The 12,914-nt window shown below is 47.2% G+C and overlaps 1 pseudogene; it reads right to left on the bottom strand.

Annotated features, from left to right (window-relative positions):
• Positions 1-240: 240 nt before the first annotated feature.
• Positions 241-1,044, bottom strand: LOC102738642 (chromobox protein homolog 3 pseudogene; annotated as a pseudogene).
• Positions 1,045-12,914: the final 11,870 nt, after the last annotated feature.

Below are 12,914 nucleotides of genomic sequence, written 5' to 3'. Positions count from 1 at the left end.
CCCTCAAATATTCTTTTCTGATAAAGGAAGCAACTACAGAAAGCTTTTATTTGTTCAAAGTAACCGGTGCTACAGATGCAAAAAATCACCAACTCCCCTGATACTACTTCAAAACAAATATATCAAACTTGATTTTCATTAGAATGTTATTTCCTCATCCTAATAAATCAAAAAACCAAGACCCAGATTTTATATATATATATATATATATATATCTATAAAAAGCAATGGAAACAATTACTAAACTTCATCTTCTGGAGAAGAATGACAAGTTAGTCTCTTTTCGTAAAAAACAATTACACTTTGAGGACACTTCCTATGTGCCCCTTTTTCCAGCCCCAAGTCGGCCTCATCTGAATCTTTTCCATTTCATGACACACATGAATTCTCCACTGCCCTCTGTGGCACCAATTACTCATTCAGGATCAAGACCTCTTGGTTTATCCGCGGCATCTCTTTTCTTCTTTGATTTGCTATCATCAGATTCACGGTCAGATAAAGATTGCCTTTTTGTACCATCTTTTTCTTTACCAGCTTTCTGAGCATTAGGAAATACTTCAATTCACTCTGGACGATCTAAATTTTCTTCAGGTTCCCAAGTACTGTCAGCATCAGTAAATCTCTTCCACTTCAGGAAATACTCCCTCTTCCCATTTACTACACATTGGTCCAGTACTTTTCCCACCACAAATTTTCAGGCTCTGCCTCTTCTACTTTTTTACTCTTTCCTTTCTGTTTCTTCCCCATTTTTTGCAATGTCATTTTACTGGAGGCCTTTTTTTTTTGTAATTGCAGGCTTGAAGAGCTGTTATCCACTGCCCCAGGGCGGCTCTAGGTCCCACACACCTCAAACTCCAGCCACATCCCTTCTTTTAGCCTTTTAAAGATAGCTTTTCATTATTGTTTGGCTTCCATTATTTTCATTGAAAATTTGACTCTTATTATTGTGCCTCTGAACAAAATGTGTCCTGTTATTTTTTATACTAGCTATACTTACAGTTTTTGCCTTTAGTTGTTTTTCACCTGTTTTACATGACGGGTCTAGCTGTAACTTTCTTTGTATTTATCTGTGGCTCTATGTCTTTTGTCAGTTTTTATATCCTCAGATTATTTTCTCATCAAAATTGTTTATGCTGTATTATCTCTCTCCTTCTCTTCCAGGACTCTAATTACACAAATGTTTTATACTGGGTCCCATTTATCACTTAGTCTCGCTTTTCTGTATTTCTTAAAATTTTTATCTTGCTGTAATTGTAGTGAAGTCTACATATTTTCTTCTAGTCTATACGCAAGTTCATGAATCATCTCTTAAATTGAGTTTAATCTGCCTTTAAATCCTTCCACTGAGTTCTTAATTTCAGTCCTAGAATTTTTATTAGACTATTTAAAAAATATATTCAACGTATCTGTTTAAATTACAGCATTTTTTTTTCTCTTGGTTTTCAGTCATTTGTTCCTATCTCTTGATATGCCCAGTTTTATTGTTGTTGTTTGTTTAATGCCAGACACTGTGCATGAAAAGTTGTGGTGATAATTTGAGAGTCTGGATGACTTCTTCCTCCAAAGATTTACTTTGGTCAGGTAATTAGCCAGGAGAATATCTCTTTACTCTAATCTGAGATTGATTTGATTCAGATCTGAGTTTCAGTCTCTGTGAATGCTAGTCTATTTTCAGGCTAGCTTTTATTACCAGGGTGTAGTCCTTCAAGATTCCCAGCTGAAAGACTGTGCTGTTTACAAGGACCTCTCCTTTTGGAAAGCTTTGAATCCCAATTTTTGTCTCCTTACCCCTGTAAGATTGCCAGCAGTCCTGCTCAGCATCTCTGTACGTATTCAGAATAATCAAATGCCTCACAAAGGAAAGTAGCTGCATATGTTAAGCTGCTCACCTCTCTGTGTTTCCTTTTTCTCTAATACCTTAGACTCTTAGTATCTCTCTAATGCTTTCAAATAGATGTTTCTCACTGTTAAAAAAAATCTAGGTTTTTCTAGTTGTTCTCATAAGGAGGATTGATCTGATACAAGCTAGTCCATCATAACTAGAAGCAGAAGTCTTCCCCTAAGGAGTTTATAACTTGTACTGCTCCATTTTATCATCCTTAGTTCTTGCCCTTGAGGAACTTTGCTTTAAAACAGTCTTGGCAGCTGTAATGAAAAATTCCAGGAGGGCGCCTGGGTGGCTCAGTTGGTTAAGTGACTGCCTTTGGCTCAGGTCATGATCCTGGTGTCCCGGGATCGAGTCCCGCATCGGGCTCCCTGCTCAGCAGGGAGTCTGCTTCTCCCTCTGACTTTCCCCCCTCTCATGCTCTCTCTATCTCATTCTCTCTCTCAAATAAATAAATAAAATCTTTAAAAAAAAAAAATTCCAGGATAACAACAACAACAACAAAACTGATGCCTTGGGGTGCCTGGGTGGCTCAGTCAGTTAAGCGTCTGCCTTCGGCTCAGGTTGTGATCTCAGGGTCCTGGGATCAAGCCCCGCATCAGGCTCCCTGCTCAGCAGAGAGTCTGCTTCTCCCTCTCTCTCTGACCCTCCTCCCCACTTGTGCACTCTCTCTCTCTGTCTCAAATAAATTTTTTAAAAAGTAAAAAAAAAAAAACAAAAAACAAAACACTAATGCCTTGGATATTGAATATTATTTTTCAGGCATATTGTATAATATCGACGAAATAACAATTATTCAGTGTTTACTCTGGGCCAGGAAATGTCCTAGTATGTCCCATGCATTAATTCATTTAATGGGATAGAGTGAGAGTCCAGTGCTGTTCATATCCCTTAATCATAGAATTTGACCAAGGGTGGGTCATGGATTAAAGATGATATATAATTCAACAAACACAACACAACAATTCAACAAACACAGCCAAGGCCCAACTAAGAAAAAAGTTTAGATGCTATCTAGGCTATCAGATGACAGAGAATGCACAGAAAAAAAGGTAATCTACAAGCCTCAAACTACTCCCCCAGTAGTCTTTTTCCAGTGGGAAATACTAACAAAGCTAGTTTACAGCAAAAGACTGACAATGAGCAAGCTTTCTTTCCACTCCCGTGCTCTCTGGCAGAGGTGATATCTAAAGTAAGTGGCGGGGAAGAAGTAACAGGAAGAGAAGAGAGAACAATCAAAATCTTACGTCAACTGTCCCTGGGTATCAAGAACAGCTTTATTTGCATTCAACAGACACCAAATAATGGCAGATTTAGGCCACGGAACTGAGTTGGGTGACCCATATAAGAATGGAATGGGTGTGATATGGTATTAATGGCCCAAGACCCAGCCAAGGAGAAGTGAAGGGGATATTTCGGCTGTTGGCCCAGAAAAGCAGAAGTATACACCAAACACCAGGCACAGAGCACAGAACATGGCAATCCCACTCCAACTTCAGGGCCAGACACTCCTCACCCTTTTGTATCCTTGAGCCTTCTAATACACAATGTGGGTGGGTCTCCTTCTTGCTATTGGATGGTATTCTGTCTAGCTTCCTCTGGACTCCAAAGAATTTTGTTTCCACCGGTGGAAGCAGTCTGTGGGAGAAGCAGAGACTGTCGAATAAGTCTGCCTTCGTTCAAGTCTTGGCTCTCACTGTCACTTGGGTGACTTTGGGCAAATTATTTAAACCTCTCTGAGCTGCGATATCGTCATTGTGAAATGGAGATGATGATAAAAATAATCAAGATGACATGAGATAATGCTAGTGAAGTGCTTTGCAAAAAAAACCCAAAAAACAAAAGCAAAATAAAGGTTGGCTACGGCCATTACTTAATTTAATTTAGGGTCCTGGAGTGTGTAGGAAGGTCTTAGACTATTGTCATTGGATTCCTCATTTGGGAGGCAGCCTCGGGAGTGTTGTGGGAGGGGAAGGAAGAGGTGAAAACAGGGGGTTCCATGGTTCTCTGGGTGAGCAGGAGTTTAATCCCACAGGGATGGTGCTCCTCAGGCTGGTATCCAGACCTTTTCGGAGAAACATTGCACAAATGTATGACTCTGGGAAGTCATTAGCCAGGTTTCCTGTTTTCACTTCTCCCTAGCAAGAAACAGGTTCTATTTCAAAGACATTCACAGGTCTCATCTTCCCTGTACCTCCCCACTCCAGAAACACTGAGGCTGGCACAGTTCTAGGTTGATCATGAATGGATGATGCCTCCCACCCATGTGGTCAGAAGTGCTCCTCCATGGAGCTCAGGGGCTCCCACTCACCAAAATGTCTCCTCAGTAAAGTGTTAAACATCAATTATTTAGCTCTTAACATGAATTAATGTGTCATTTTGCCCAAGTGTATTTGCATTTTATGCCTACTTTCGCTCGGGAATGAAAACCAAGAAACAGCAGTAAGAAGGGGAGCTCTAGAAGAGCCATTTTACAGTCAGAACCCCTCCCCCATCCCCACTTCCGGTTCTCATTAGCTGTGTGGCTTTGGGTAACTTATTTTTCCTCTATTGTCCTTGACAGCCTCATTTAAGGGTCTCAGAGTTCCTTCCAGCTCTAAAAACCATATCTGTAAGACTGGTATTAGTTGGAGGACCTGAAGCCAGCCAGAAATCACCCACAGGCCTATACAGTCACCCCATAACCAACCTGACCCAGGAAGCTTTGAACACACCCAGCGTGCCCTCTCGCCCACCCCTCCCCCAGCCCCATGGGAGTCTCCCCGACCCTCCCCCTCCCCTGAGGACAGGGCCTCACCTCCGCCAGGCTCTGCCCCCACTCCAGCCCCCACTCTAGCCTCACTGTGCAGCCCCCTCCTTCTCTCCCCTCCCAATCCCCATTTCCTGTCTAGCAGATTTACAACGCAGTTCAAAGAAGGAAGGATGATATAACAGCTTTCCTGCTCCCTCCCTCTCCCAACTGACTTAGTCTAGCTGGCTTGGGGCCAAGTGGTTTTGTTCTCCACAGCCTCCCATAAGTAAAAATACTCCAGGCCCCGGCCCTCCCGCCTGTGACATGGCGTCAGCTCCCGAACCCACTGGTCAGGCTTTCGCTCGTGGGCGGGAAGGAGGCAGCCCTGTGCAGCGCTGGAGTCTAATTAAGTGCTGAGGAAATAAACCATGGGCTTCAATTTTAGTTCTGAAAATAGCTATGGCCTAGGATTCCTCTCTCTCTGGCCTGAGCTGGGAGACTTGTCCCACCGCTTGTCTTCCTGTGCCTGGGCTTCAGGGTTTGCGAAGGCAACGAGGTGGTGGGGAGGAGAGGACGCGGGTCCGAGAAGCAGAGGCAGCCCACAGAAGCCCAGGGGTTCAGAAGTCAGTGGGACAGGCACACTTCAGGGACAGGGGGATTCCAGCCCAGGGCCTTAGGCTCTTCCATACCCTCCATCCCTACTGTGCATTCTAGCCCCTGCTTCTCAAACGTGCTCTCAGTTTGCAGGGCATCCAAGAGTTCTGGGTCCTGCTGAATGCACCCCCGGAGTCCCATGTGGCTAAGAATGCAAAGCTCTGGCCAATATTGAAGTAATTCTCTAGGCAGATCATAGAATACACATCACGGTTTTGTGTATAATCAATCCTCTTGGGCAACTAGGATGAGGAAAAACATCAACAAATGGATTTGTGGAAATAAAAGCTTTTGCCAGTCAACTGAATGTCTAACTGGGTCTGTTAGACTGGATCCTGAGCATCGTCCGGTCTGCCTCTGTGCCGGGAAGGAGAGAATCAGCCTGCTGAAGGACCCAGGCTACCCGCATGAGTCCAGACGAAGAGGGGCACACCCCTGAACTAATGGCAAGTCCAGAGGGGTCATCAGCTCTGCGATGTGGGAACTCCTTGGTCGTTCGCCCCATCCCAGCTCTTCTCACGCTATCTCATCATTAGCTGTCATCTCGCCATCAGACCACGGGCAGGGGCTCTAGATTCTTTCCTCCCTTCCACCATTACCCAGCACACAGTAGATGCCTGGCTCAAGGGCTTTTGTTCCTTTCCAGCCTCCCCCTTTGAGCAGTCAGGACTGAGCTTGCTCCTTATTGTCACGAGCCCTGTTACCTCAGCACCAAAGGGCCCGGGCCGGATGCCACGGTCAAGAACAAGGTGAAGGAGTTCAGTGAACAAGTTTAGCTCATCCGCCTGGCCGACCAGAGCGGACAGCAGAACTGCGGGGAGGTCTCTAACTCCAGGGGTGGCTGTGAAGCCAAACATCACGTGTGCCTAAAACTAAGCCAGTCCTCAAGGCTTCTAGGCAACAGCTGGAACAAAAACGAAGGAGAATTCCAAAGGAAATCAAACTCAAAGGGCAGGAGTGAGGGCTCTTCCCCGCCACTCTTGTGACAGCTTTTCCATCGGGCAAAAACGCAGAGCCGCTGGTGCCCTGTGCGGAAGCCCCCTGGGCTTCTGGGAGCTCTCTTCGGATTTCTTTGGTCTCTTCAGATTCATTCAGTCGCGCCCTCGTGTTCTGAGCAGGTGCTGCGTATGAGCTGCATATGGCGGGTGCAGTGGGGGCGGCCCATTACAGTACAGTGGGACAGGGCTGCATGGAGGCGGGGCCACGGGGCTGCGGGGGGACAGGCCAGAGGGCGCCTGTGGCCGCATGAGGGACGCCGAAGCCTTCCCCGCGGGGGCGGAGGGGACTCGGCCGTCTCCGGGCCCGGGGCCTTCCCACCCCTTGACCCGGCTCTTGTAAAGGGCCCTGTGCTGCGGGGGACAGGCAGTCAGGGGACAGCCTCGGCTCCCTGGTCTCCTGCTTTTCGCTCTCAGGAGGCTCCTCGGGGCCCCGTCGTTCCTCCACAGCCCCTTCTCTTGCTCCAGTCGGAGGCCCCAACCCAGGCGACGCGGGGCCGTGCTAGGGCTGCTGGGAAGGCGGACGGAGCGCCCTCCTGCTCCCCCGCGTGGGCAACTGTCTCAACCCCCAGCTGTGCTTGTGGAGGCGCGGGGCGGTGTGGCCAAACCACAGAGTCCCCATGTGGAAGATCCCGTTTCCTAACCACCTTGGCCCGACATCACTGGCAATATTGCGCCACAGGAGTGGCAAGCCATTTACTGCGGGAACCGCCGGGACTCAAACACCAAGTTCAGACGCGAAGAACTCCCCTCTGGAGGGTAAAACCGAGTTCAGAAAGAAGAAAAACAAAGCCTTCAGTCCAACTCTCCTGCGCGGAGACACCGTCCGCGCCCCAGCGCACAGCTGCCTCCCAGGCCTCCTTCCAGGGCCGGCCCCTCCTCAGAACCCCACGGTCCCCAGCTGTGCCAGCTTCCCGGCCTCCTCCTTAACCCGTCGGTTTCCTCCGTCGCCACCAGAGCGGAGTTGGGCCTCCGAAATCCTGTGCGGTGCTCGGGAGCACAGCACCCACCGCACGGTGCTGACGGTGTGCACGGTCTAGAGTTTCTCCTAATAAAGCAAATTAATAATAATTGCGGCCATTTATGGAGTACCTCGTATGACTTACCCGCTTCCGTTATTGGCTCTTCTGAGACCTCTCAGCTTGGAACACTAACTAGGAGGTAGGAATTGTTTCACTTGTCCTGTGAGAACATGGAGGCCATGCAGCCCCAGCGAGCAAAGGCAGGATTTAAACGGCTTTGCTCTCTTTCTGCCCACCCTATCACTTACTTTGAGCAAGAGTTGGTTCTCAGATGTGCAGATTAAAGAGATAACCACCACTTTAAAAAACTTTGAAACCAGAAAACACTAGATTGTGGGTTGGAAGAACCAGGGTTTCTCCCTAACCAACGGGGCTCATTGACTTTGGACAAGTACCAGCTTCCTTGAGCTCCCACAACCTTATCTTCAAAATGGTGCGAGTAAAAATATCTTCCTTTCTTCCCTCTTGGGTTTTTTGGAAAATCAAATAGATGCAAAAGCATCAGAAACTGTAGAGAAGGATGCTGGATGACTCCGACTCTGCCATGGCACACAACATAGTCTAAGACAAGAGAGGCCCCCCCCCAGGGTGATCTCAGAGTGAGTCTGGGGGCCTGACATGCCAAGAGCCTTTCATTTCATTTGTCGGAAACAGGCTCTGAGGCACTCTGTAAGACCCTGTTATTTTTATGATTTTGGAAGACTAGAAGGTATATCATAATGACAAACTGAAGTCGTCCATGACGGAACCTGGCCCATTAAACAGGTGACCCACTGGCAGGAACCATGTGGAAGCCATTGTTTTCAACCCACCTACTGCTGCCCTCTCTTATCACTGGCACTATATGAGATTTTGACTCTCCCATGGAAAAGAATCAGTTAATTAAATCTGGATCATTGAGTTTATCACCAAAGCCCAGAAACAACCCCAATGTGCCTTCAGCTGGGGAAATAGAGAAACAATCATGGTATGTTCACACAACAGAATATTACTCAGCAACAAAAGGAATGAAAGACTGTTACATGCAACAAATTCTTTATGCAAAGTGGAAAGAGTCAGACTCAAAAGGCTTTGTACTGTATGATTCCATTTATATGACATTCTGGAAGAGGCAAAACTATAGGACTAGGAACAGATCAGTGGTTACCAGAGGTAAATTTCGGGAAGGATTTGACTGGAAGGGAGTGACCCAAAGGAGTTTTTGGGGGGTGATGAACCTGTTCTGTATTTTGATTGTGGTGGTGGTTACATGACTCTATGCATTTGTTAAAACTCATAGAACCGTATACCAAAAGGAGTGAATTTTACAGTAAGTAAATTAAAACAGATTTTTAAAAGTTAAAAAATAAACTACTCAGGGACGCCTGGGTGGCTCAGATGGTTAAGCGTCTGCCTTCGGCTCAGGTCATGATCCCAGGGTCCTGGGATCGAGTCCTGCATCGGGCTCCCTACTCCTTGGGAGCCTGCTTCTCCCTCTGCTTCTCTCTCTCTCTGTCTCTCATGAATAAATAAATAAAATCTTTAAAAAAATAAAAATAAAAAAATAAACTACTCAGAATTTTTACAAATGGGTCACTGTGAAAGTAGAGCAATTTGGTAGGGAGTCCCATAGTGTAGTATGATGTTGTATTAGGTGCCAAGTATAATGCAGTAGTCTGGGAATTGGGCCACTAGTTCTCTGGCTTGCGTTGGCAACAGTCACCTGGGTAAGGTGTTAAGAGGGCCCCATCCGCAGGTGACCTGATTCCCTGGTAAACCCTGGAGTCTACATTTTAAACAAGCTTCCTAGGTTGTTTGGGTTCAGGTGGCTAATGGCCCACATTTTGAGACCCACTATTCAGCCTTTTTTCATTACTTGGGAATGAAATTCTTTTGTGAACAGGTCCTTGTATGCCTTGAAGTTTCTACTAGTAAAATGAGGACAATTAGCGTGTCTCCTGCTTTATAGCGACTTGGGCTCGAACTCATGACCCCAAGATCAAGAGTTACATGCTGTTCTGAGCCAGCTAAGTGCCCCCCCTTTTTTTATTTCATCTTTTACTGAACAGATCTATGTTACACCATTTCTGAAATGTAAAGCTAAAATAGGGCTTTAAGGGGGTGCCTGGCTGGCTCTGTCTAAGCCCCACGTTGGGTATAGAGATTACTTAAAATATTAAAAAAAAATAAAATAACATAAGACTTTAAGAACGTCTAATAGAGGGGCACCTGGGTGACTCAGTAGGTTAAGAGTCTGCCTTTCGCTCAGGTTGCGATCCCAGGGTTCTAGGATCGAGCCCTGTGTTGGGCTCCCTGCTCAGCAGGGGCATCTGCTTCTCTCTCGCTCCCTCTGCCCCTTCCCCTGCTCTTGCTCTCTCTCTCTCTCAAGTAAATAAAATCTAAAAAAAAAAAAAATGTCAAATAGTAAAAGGGGGTGAGGTCCTATTCACACATTTAGTGAGTAGGCAACTAAGAAAATTTGGGATGGGAGAACATTCAGGTGTATATTGGGGGTGCTCCAAAGCGCTACCTCATTCCAGGGGCAGTGGGCTTGGCAGCCTTCATGCTCTGTTCTTCTGGGGCCTGCACCCTGAACATCTTTTCTAGTAACCTGACATCTTGGAATTTACCCAACCTCTTGGGAAGTGGTAGCTTTGACCTTAAGGGGATATTGTTAAGAGGAAATTTTGTCTCTCTGAAATGCTTTGAGTTTTCTCACAGCAAGAAACCCAAGACCAGAACCATGCCTTCTGGGATGACCATAATTCCGAGCTCTAGAACCATTCAAACAGAAGACAGGGTGAGAACCTGGGTTCAAATCTCAATTCTATTGTTTATTGTCTATGTGATTCTGGCCAAGTAATTTCTTAGAACCTCAAATTCTTACCTTCAAATATTTCAGGTGTAAAATGGGGCCAATGACTGTACTGACTTTGCAGGGATACTATGCAATTTGAAAGATACATACTGAGGTATTAAAGGTGTTATGATGGCCGAACTGTCAAAAGAGTTGGCAAAAACAAAACCATACAGAGGTGCCTGGGTGGCTTAGTCGGTTAAGCATTTGCCTTCGGCTCAGGTCATGATCCCAGGGTCCTGGGATCCAGCTCCGCCTCACTGGGCTCCCTGCTCAGCAGGGAGCCTGCTTCTCCCGCTCCTCTACTCCTCCCCCATGCTCGTGCTCTCTCTCTCTCTCATCTCTCTCTCTCTCAAATAAATAAATAAAATCTTAAAAAAAAAACAAAACCATATATACCTGTATTATATATACATGCATATATAAATATAAAACAAACATGGCAAATGTTAAGAATTGTTGAATCTAGTGTAATCATTCTTTCAACTTTTCTGTATGTTTGAAGATTTTCATTATAAAATCAGAAAAAAAAAAAAAGATGCATGTAAGCCTGATGTACATGAGTCTTGCTCAATAGCCATCCTGAGCACCAGAGAGTGAATGAACAAGAAACAAGTAGCCGAAGCGGGGCGGGGGGGGGGGGGGCGGGGAGTGTCAGTAAGCACATGTTGAATTATAGGGTAAATAAATAAGTAGGTGTTGGTATGACTTAGCTAATCCTCGTAAGAATCCTAAAGGGAGGTATTATTATTATCCCCAGGAAACAGACAAGGCACCGGATGGCGAGTGGAGAGGACCGGCTCCACGGCCATGTCTGACCCCGAAGTCCATATGCCGCTGCTCACTACACCAGGGGCCTTGCAAGCCGCAGTCCACTGGCTCCTGCAAAGGAGTGTTTTCTCATCATGCTTGTTTTATTAGACTTTTTACTGTTGTAAAAGTTAAACCTACTTTAGGTTCCGTCGTGAACAAGTGGCTTCTGAACGTACAAAATCGGGCCTGAGGGGCAGCCGCAGCGCTGGACGTTTCCTCTTACTCGCCCAGAGCGGAGCTAGCCCTGGGCAGAGCCGAGCCCAGGGAGGTGGGCCCGAGCCTTTACACTCAGGGAGGTACAAACGCGGCAATTAGAAGCTCCAAACCACACGGGGAGGTTCTCTTTAACTCAGCTCTTCTCCGAACACCCAGCGGGGCAACCGGGAGGCCCTGGGCAGGAAGGAGTCCGTCTAGGAAGGCAACGCCATCTCGGCCCATCCTGGAGACTGCAACTCCGAGGCCTCGTCCTCCGCCTCCCGCCCTCCACGCATGCGCACGCGCTCGCGCACGCGCACACCGCCGACAGGTTCCGGTCCTTACGCCCGCAGCCCCCAGCCCGCGGCCATTCCTTGTACCCCTGGAACTAGCCGGGGATGGGGCTGGCCTCCAGTGTTTGTCCGAGAGACCTTCCAGCTGGGCCCCTGTAGCGCCTGTGTCATTACACTTCTTGAGGACAGAGACTGGAGAGACTCACGGCAACACCACCGGGGCTCTAGGGCTGACATCTGCGGAGGGCGGAGGGCGGAGGGCAGCGAGCTGCCCCTTCCCCACTCTCCCTGCCGAACCCCCCCGCCCGGCCTCCGCTCCCCGTTCTCTCGGCCAGGCTTTCCCCTTTGTCCAGTTCTTTCCTCGCCTCCTTAGGGGCGCTGGACTCCAGCTCTCGCCCCAGGCTCTCTGGGCCTGTGTGGCTTTGGAGGCCCCAGGCGGAGGGCTGGCTTGTAGCCAGAAACCATGAGCCTTGAAGCCCACTTTGGACTCTGCCTCCGTTTCCCTTCTGGAAAATGAATGTATTAACATTTGCCAACTTCCTGACTCAAAAAAGCGTCTGTGGTTCCGTACTTGCTTTGTGGTTTGTAAAATGTGTGCTCCACATCTGGGCTCATCATGATAGCCTTGTGAAGTATGGAATGTTCATGGAGTAGACTTTGTAGATGGGGAAACTGAAGGCCAGAGAGAGGGGGGAAAATGACGCCCTCAAGGCCACACGGTGTTTAGTGGCAGAGCCAGGACCAGAAACAAGTCTTCCAACACTCTTGCCATGACATTTGACCTCTTTGTGATAATGATGATGACTTTATGGTACACAGCATGGACCGTGCACATGGGGCTGCCCACAGATCCCAAACGACTTCAAAGAAACCGAGAGCAGGAAAACCTTACAAGTTGGTTGTTACCTTTTATGCGTAATTACTACGCAATCTAATTACACGGATGGGGTTCATTAATATGTCAAAGTTTGGTTTATATTTTTATATGATGAAAACCAACACCCCACACAAAGCAAATGAACAAACAAACAAACAAAAAGAATCAGACCTATAAAAACTGAGAACAAACTGATGGTTTGCGGGAGGGGAGAAGGTGGGAAGACAGGAGAGGTGGGTGAAGGGGAGTGAGGGGGAGTGGGGGGCACGTGTTTCCAGTTAGGAAATGAATAAGTTACAAGGATGAAAGGCACAGCGTAGGGGATATAGTCAATGGAATTGTAACAGCGTTGCGGAGTGACCGTAGCTACACTTGTGGTGAGCACAGCCTAACATATAAACTTGTTGAATCACAGTGTTGTACACCTGGAACCATTGCAGTATTGTGTGCCAACTACACTTCAATTAAAAAAAAAATCCCACACCCCGCAGTGTGTGGGCCAATGAGCTGTGTATAAAGAGAGAGAACTTCTGACGAGGGTCTTCTGTCGATGTGGAAGCGGGCTGCAACTTCACTGGCTCGCTCTCAGGTAATCCTCACAACTCACAACATG

This window comes from Leptonychotes weddellii, chromosome 8 (genome assembly GCF_054177405.1).
Source record: "Leptonychotes weddellii isolate Sample4059 chromosome 8, ASM5417740v2, whole genome shotgun sequence".
NCBI classification, from domain to species: Eukaryota; Metazoa; Chordata; class Mammalia; order Carnivora; family Phocidae; genus Leptonychotes; species Leptonychotes weddellii.
The sequence above is the reverse complement of the archived record's forward strand: the minus strand, read 5'-3'. Positions and strand labels throughout refer to the sequence as shown.